Source organism: Rhodnius prolixus, unplaced genomic scaffold, assembly GCF_049639745.1.
Source record: "Rhodnius prolixus isolate KJV_2025 unplaced genomic scaffold, Rpr scaffold_3, whole genome shotgun sequence".
NCBI lineage: Eukaryota > Metazoa > Arthropoda > Insecta > Hemiptera > Reduviidae > Rhodnius > Rhodnius prolixus.
Window position 1 is genome coordinate 54576377 of NW_027411603.1, and position 9029 is coordinate 54585405.

The window sequence follows — 9029 nt, forward strand, 5'->3', positions numbered from 1 at the left end:
TATAATTAAGAAAAACAAAGTGTACAAGAGAACAAAATTTCATACGAATACGTGGTTCACAGTGGGAGATATAGAACGGCCACCATTTTACAGAATTTCATGACCCAAAAAATTTTCAACCCTTTATATCATCTACATTTATAGATATGTGCACAAAATAACTATAGCTTATAATTGAGAAAAACAAAGTGTGCAAGAAAACAAAATTTCATACGAATACGTGGTTCACAGTGGGAGATATAGAACAGCCATAATTTTACAGAATTTCATTACCCAAAAAATTTTCAACCCTTTATATCTTCTACATTTATAGATCTGTGCACAAAATAACTATACCTTATAATTGAGAAAAACAAAGTGTACAAGAGAACAAAATTTCATACGAATAAGTGGTTCACAGTGGGAGATATAGAACGGCCATAATTTTACAGAATTTTATGACCCAAAAAATTTTCAACCCTTTATATTTTCTACATTTATAGATCTGTGCACAAAATAACTATAACTTATAATTGAGAAAAACAAAGTGTACAAGAGAACAAAATTTCATACGAATACGTGGTTCACAGTGGGATATATATAGAACGGCCATAATTTTACAGAATTTCATGACCCAAAAATGTTTCAACTATTTATATCTTCTACATTTATAGATCTGTGCACAAAATAACTATAGCTTATAATTGAGAAAAACAAAGTGCACAAGAGAACAAAATTTCATACGAATAAGTGGTTCACAGTGGGAGATATAGAACGGCCATAATTTTACAGAATTTCATGACCCAAAAAATTTTCAACCCTTTATATCTTCTACATTTATAGATCTGTGCACAAAATAACTATAACTTATAATTGAGAAAAACAAAGTGTAAAAGAGAACAAAATTTCATACGAATACGTGGTTCACAGTGGGAAATATAGAACGGCCACAATTTTACAGAATTTCATGACCCAAAAAATTTTCAACCCTTTATATCTTCTACATTTATAGATCTGTGCACAAAATAACTATAACTTATAATTGAGAAAAACAAAGTGTACAAGAGAACAAAATTTCATACGAATATGTGGTTCACAGTGGGAGATATAGAATGGCCACAATTTTCCAGAATTTCATGACCCAAAAAATTTTCAACCCTTTATATCTTCTACATTTATAGATATGTGCACAAAATACCTACAGCTTATAATTGAGAAAAACAAAGTGTACAAGAGAACAAAATTTCATACGAATATGTGGTTCACAGTGGGAGATATAGAACGGCCATAATTTTACAGAATTTCATGACCCAAAAAATTTTCAACCCTTTATATCTTCTACATTTACAGATCTGTGCACAAAATAACTATAGCTTATAACTGAGAAAAACAAAGTGTACAAGAGAACGAAATTTCATACGAATACGTGGTTCACAGTGGGATATATAAAACGGCCATAATTTTACAGAATTTCATGACCCAAAAATGTTTCAACCACTTATATCTTCTACACTTATAGATCTGTGCACAAAATAACTATAGCTTATAATTGAGAAAAACAAAGTGTACATGAGAACAAAATTTCATACGAATAAGTGGTTCACAGTGGGAGATATAGAACAGCCATAATTTTACAGAATTTCATGACCCAAAAAATTTTCAACCCTTTAGATCTTCTACATCTATAGATCTGTGCACAAAATAACTATAACTTATAATTGAGAAAAACAAAGTGTACAAGAGAACAAAATTTCATACGAATACGTGGTTCACAGTGGGAGATATAGAACAGCCATAATTTTACAGAATTTCATTACCCAAAAAATTTTCAACCCTTTATATCTTCTACATTTATAGATCTGTGCACAAAATAACTATACCTTATAATTGAGAAAAACAAAGTGTACAAGAGAACAAAATTTCATACGAATAAGTGCTTCACAGTGGGAGATATAGAACGGCCATAATTTTACAGAATTTCATGACCCAAAAAATTTTCAACCCTTTATATTTTCTACATTTATAGATCTGTGCACAAAATAACTATAACTTATAATTGAGAAAAACAAAGTGTACAAGAGAACAAAATTTCATACGAATACGTGGTTCACAGTGGGATATATATAGAACGGCCATAATTTTACAGAATTTCATGACCCAAAAATGTTTCAACTATTTATATCTTCTACATTTATAGATCTGTGCACAAAATAACTATAGCTTATAATTGAGAAAAACAAAGTGCACAAGAGAACAAAATTTCATACGAATAAGTGGTTCACAGTGGGAGATATAGAACGGCCATAATTTTACAGAATTTCATGACCCAAAAAATTTTCAACCCTTTATAACTTCTACATTTATAGATCTGTGCACAAAATAACTATAACTTATAATTGAGAAAAACAAAGTGTAAAAGAGAACAAAATTTCATACGAATACGTGGTTCACAGTGGGAAATATAGAACGGCCACAATTATACAGAATTTGATGACCCAAAAAATTTTCAAACCTTTATATCTTCTACATTTATAGATCTGTGCACAAAATAACTATAACTTATAATTGAGAAAAACAAAGTGTAAAAGTGAACAAAATTTCATACGAATACGTGGTTCACAGTGGGAAATATAGAACGGCCATAATTTTACAGAATTTCATGACCCAAAAAATTTTCAACCCTTTATATCTTCTACATTTATAGATCTGTGCACAAAATAACTATAACTTATAATTGAGAAAAACAAAGTGTACAAAAGAACAAAATTTCATACGAATACGTGGTTCACAGTGGGAGATATAGAACGGCCATAATTTTACAGAATTTCATGACCCAAAAAATTTTCAAACCTTTATATCTTCTACATTTATAGATATGTGCACAAAATAACTATAGCTTATAATTGAGAAAAACAAAGTGTGCCAGAAAACAAAATTTCATACGAATACGTGGTTCACAGTGGGAGATATAGAACGGCCACAATTTTACAGAATTTCATGACCTAAAAAATTTTCAACCCTTTATATCTTCTACATTTACAGATCTGTGCACAAAATAACTATAACTTACAATTGAGAAAAACAAAGTGTACAAGAGAACAAAATTTCATACGAATACGTGGTTCACAGTGGGATATATATAGAACGGCCATAATTTTACAGAATTTCATGACCCAAAAATGTTTCAACTATTTATATCTTCTACATTTATAGATCTGTGCACAAAATAACTATAGCTTATAATTGAGAAAAACAAAGTGTACAAGAGAACAAAATTTCATACGAATAAGTGGTTCACAGTGGGAGATATAGAACGGCCATAATTTTACAGAATTTCATGACCCAAAAAATTTTCAACCCTTTATATCTTCTACATTTATAGATCTGTGCACAAAATAACTATAACTTATAATTGAGAAAAACAAAGTGTACAAGAGAACAAAATTTCATACGAATACGTGGTTCACAGTGGGAGATATAGAACGGCCACAATTTTACAGAATTTCATGACCCAAAAAATTTTCAACCCTTTATATCTTCTACATTTATAGATCTGTGCACAAAATAACTATAGCTTATAATTGAGAAAAACAATGTGTACAAGAGAACAAAATTTCATACGAATATGTGGTTCACAGTGGGAGATATAGAACGGCCAAAATTCTACAGAATTTCATGACCCAAAATATTTTCAACCCTTTATATCATCTACATTTATAGATCTGTGCACAAAATAACTATAGCTTATAATTGAGAAAAACAAAGTGTACATGAGAACAAAATTTCATACGAATACGTGGTTCACAGTGGGAGATATAGAACGGCCACAATTTTACAGAATTTCATGAGCCAAAAAATTTTCAACCCTTTATATCATCTACATTTATAGATATGTGCACAAAATAACTACAGCTTATAATTGAGAAAAACAAAGTGTACAAGAGAACAAAATTTCATACGAATATGTGGTTCACAGTGGGAGATATAGAACGGCCATAATTTTACAGAATTTCATGACCCAAAAAATTTTCAACCCTTTATATCTTCTACATTTACAGATCTGTGCACAAAATAACTATAGCTTATAACTGAGAAAAACAAAGTGTACAAGATAACGAAATTTCATACGAATACGTGGTTCACAGTGGGATATATAAAACGGCCATAATTTTACAGAATTTCATGACCCAAAAATGTTTCAACCACTTATATCTTCTACACTTATAGATCTGTGCACAAAATAACTATAGCTTATAATTGAGAAAAACAAAGTGTACAAGAGAACAAAATTTCATACGAATAAGTGGTTCGCAGTGGGAGATATAGAACAGCCATAATTTTACAGAATTTCATGACCCAAAAAATTTTCAAACCTTTAGATCTTCTACATCTATAGATCTGTGCACAAAATAACTATAACTTATAATTGAGAAAAACAAAGTGTACAAGAGAACAAAATTTCATACGAATACGTGGTTCACAGTGGGAGATATAGAACAGCCATAATTTTACAGAATTTCATTACCCAAAAAATTTTCAACCCTTTATATCTTCTACATTTATAGATCTGTGCACAAAATAACTATACCTTATAATTGAGAAAAACAAAGTGTACAAGAGAACAAAATTTCATACGAATACGTGGTTCACAGTGGGATATATATAGAACGGCCATAATTTTACAGAATTTCATGACCCAAAAATGTTTCAACTATTTATATCTTCTACATTTATAGATCTGTGCACAAAAGAACTATAGCTTATAATTGAGAAAAACAAAGTGCACAAGAGAACAAAATTTCATACGAATAAGTGGTTCACAGTGGGAGATATAGAACGGCCATAATTTTACAGAATTTCATGACCCAAAAAATTTTCAACCCTTTATATCTTCTACATTTATAGATCTGTGCACAAAATAACTATAACTTATAATTGAGAAAAACAAAGTGTACAAGAGAACAAAATTTCATACGAATACGTGGTTCACAGTAGGAGATATAGAACGGCCACAATTTTACAGAATTTCATGTTCCAAAAAATTTTCAACCCTTTATATCTTCTACATTTATAGATCTGTGCACAAAATAACTATAGCTTATAATTGAGAAAAACAAAGTGTACAAGAAAACAAAATTTCATACGAATACGTGGTTCACAGTGGGAGATACAGAACGGCCACAATTTTACAGAATTTCATGACCCAAAAAATTTTCAACCCTTTATATCTTCTACATTTATAGATATGTGCACAAAATAACTATAGCTTATAATTGAGAAAAACAAAGTGTACAAGAGAACAAAATTTCATACGAATACGTGGTTCACAGTGGGAGATATAGAACGGCCACAATTTTACAGAATTTCATGTTCCAAAAAATTTTCAACCCTTTATATCTTCTACATTTATAGATCTGTGCACAAAATAACTATAGCTTATAATTGAGAAAAACAAAGTGTACAAGAGAACAAAATTTCATACGAATATGTGGTTCACAGTGGGAGATATAGAACGGCCATAATTTTACAGAATTTCATGACCCAAAAAATTTTCAATCCTTTATATCTTCTACATTTATAGATCTGTGCACAAAATAACTATAGATTATAATTAAGAAAAACAAAGTGTACAAGAAAACAAAATTTCATACGAATACGTGGTTCACAGTGGGAGATACAGAACGGCCACAATTTTACAGAATTTCATGACCCAAAAAATTTTCAACCCTTTATATCATCTACATTTATAGATATGTGCACAAAATAACTATAGCTTATAATTGAGAAAAACAAAGTGTGCCAGAAAACAAAATTTCATACGAATACGTGGTTCACAGTGGGAGATATAGAACAGCCATAATTTTACAGAATTTCATTACCCAAAAAATTTTCAACACTTTATATCTTCTACATTTATAGATCTGTGCAAAAAATAACTATAGCTTATAATTGAGAAAAACAAAGTGTACAAGAGAACAAAATTTCATACGAATAAGTGGTTCACAGTGGGAGATATAGAACGGCCATAATTTGACAGAATTTTATGACCCAAAAAATTTTCAACCCTTTATATCTTCTACATTTATAGATTTGTGCTCAAAATAACTATAACTTATAATTGAGAAAAACAAAGTGTACAAGAGAACAAAATTCCATAAGAATACGTGGTTCACAGTGGGAGATATAGAACGGTCATAATTTTACAGAATTTCATGACCCAAAAAATTTTCAACCCTTTATATCTTCTACATTTACAGATCTGTGCACAAAATAACTATAGCTTATAATTGAGAAAAACAAAGTGTGCAAGAGAACAAAATTTCATACGAATACGTGGTTCACAGTGGGAGATATTTCTATATAGCCATAGTTTTACAGAATTTCATGACCCAAAAAATTTTCAACCCTATATATCTTCTACATTTATAGATCTGTGCACAAAATAACTATACCTTATAATTGAGAAAAACAAAGTGTACAAGAGAACAAAATTTCATACGAATACGTGGTTCGCAGTGGGAGATATAGAACAGCCATAATTTTACAGAATTTCATGACCCAATAAAATTTTCAACCCTTTATATCATCTACATTTATAGATCTGTGTACAAAATAACTATAGCTTATAATTGAGAAAAACAATGTGTACAAGCGAACAAAATTTCATACGAATACGTGGTTCACAGTGGGAGATATAGAACGGCCATAGTTTTACAGAATTTCATGACCCAAAAAAGTTTCAACCCTTTATATCTTCTACATTTATAGATCTGTGCACAAAATAACTATAGCTTATAATTGAGAAAAACAAAGTGTGCAAGAAAACAAAATTTCATATGAATACCTGGTTCACAGTAAGAGATATAGAACGGCCACAATTTTACAGAATTTCATGACCCAAAAAATTTTCAACCCTTTATATCTTCTACATTTATAGATCTGTGCACAAAATAACTATAGCTTATAATTGAGAAAAACAAAGTGTACAAGAGAACCAAATTTCATACGAATAAGTGGTTCACAGTGGGAGATATAGAAGGGCCATAATTTTACAGAATTTCATGACCCAAAAAATTTTCAACCCTTTATATCTTCTACATTTATAGATCAGTGCACAAAATAACTTTAGCTTATAATTAAGAAAAACAAAGTGTACAAGAGAACAAAATTTCATACGAATACGTGGTTCACAGTAGGAGATATAGAACGGCCATAATTTTACAGAATTTCATGACCCAAAAATGTTTCAACTATTTATATCTTCTACATTTATAGATCTGTGCACAAAATAACTATAGTTTATAACTGAGAAAAACAAAGTGTACAAGAGAACAAAATTTCATACGAATAAGTGGTTCACAGTGGGAGATATAGAACAGCCATAATTTTACAGAATTTCATTACCCAAAAAATTTTCAACCCTTTATATCTTCTACATTTATAGATCTGTGCACAAAATAACTTTAGCTTATAATTAAGAAAAACGAAGTGTACAAGAGAACAAAATTTCATACGAATACGTGGTTCACAGTGGGAGATATAGAACGGCCACAATTTTACAAATTTTCATGACCCAAAAAATTTTCAACCCTTTATATCTCCTACACTTATAGATCTGTGCACAAAATAACTATATCTTATAATTGAGAAAAACAAAGTGTACATAAGAACAAAATTTCATACGAATACGTGGTTCACAGTGGGAGATATAGAACGGCCATAGTTTTACAGAATTTCATGACCCAAAAAAGTTTCAACCCTTTATATCTTCTACATTTATAGATCTGTGCACAAAATAACTATAGCTTATAATTGAGAAAAACAAAGTGTGCAAGAAAACAAAATTTCATATGAATACCTGGTTCACAGTAAGAGATATAGAACGGCCACAATTTTACAGAATTTCATGACCCAAAAAATTTTCAACCCTTTATATCTTCTACATTTATAGATCTGTGCACAAAATAACTATAGCTTATAATTGAGAAAAACAAAGTGTACAAGAGAACCAAATTTCATACGAATAAGTGGTTCACAGTGGGAGATATAGAACGGCCATAATTTTACAGAATTTCATGACCCAAAAAATTTTCAACCCTTTATATCTTCTACATTTATAGATGTGTGCACAAAATAACTATAGCTTATAATTGAGAAAAACAATGTGTGCAAGAGAACAAAATTTCATACGATTACGTGGTTCACAGAGGGAGATATAGAAAGGCCATAATTTTACAGAATTTCATGACCCAAAAAATTTTCAACCCTTTATATCTTCTACATTTATAGATCTGTGCACAAAATAACTATAGTTTATAACTGAGAAAAACAAAGTGTACAAGAGAACAAAATTTCATACGAATAAGTGGTTCACAGTGGGAGATATAGAACAGCCATAATTTTACAGAATTTCATTACCCAAAAAATTTTCAACCCTTTATATCTTCTACATTTATAGATCTGTGCACAAAATAACTTTAGCTTATAATTAAGAAAAACGAAGTGTACAAGAGAACAAAATTTCATACGAATACGTGGTTCACAGTGGGAGATATAGAACGGCCACAATTTTACAAATTTTCATGACCCAAAAAATTTTCAACCCTTTATATCTTCTACACTTATAGATCTGTGCACAAAATAACTATATCTTATAATTGAGAAAAACAAAGTGTACATAAGAACAAAATTTCATACGAATACGTGGTTCACAGTGGGAGATATAGAACGGCCATAGTTTTACAGAATTTCATGACCCAAAAAAGTTTCAACCCTTTATATCTTCTACATTTATAGATCTGTGCACAAAATAACTATAGCTTATAATTGAGAAAAACAAAGTGTGCAAGAAAACAAAATTTCATATGAATACCTGGTTCACAGTAAGAGATATAGAACGGCCACAATTTTACAGAATTTCATGACCCAAAAAATTTTCAACCCTTTATATCTTCTACATTTATAGATCTGTGCACAAAATAACTATAGCTTATAATTGAGAAAAACAAAGTGTACAAGAGAACCAAATTTCATACGAATAAGTGGTTCAC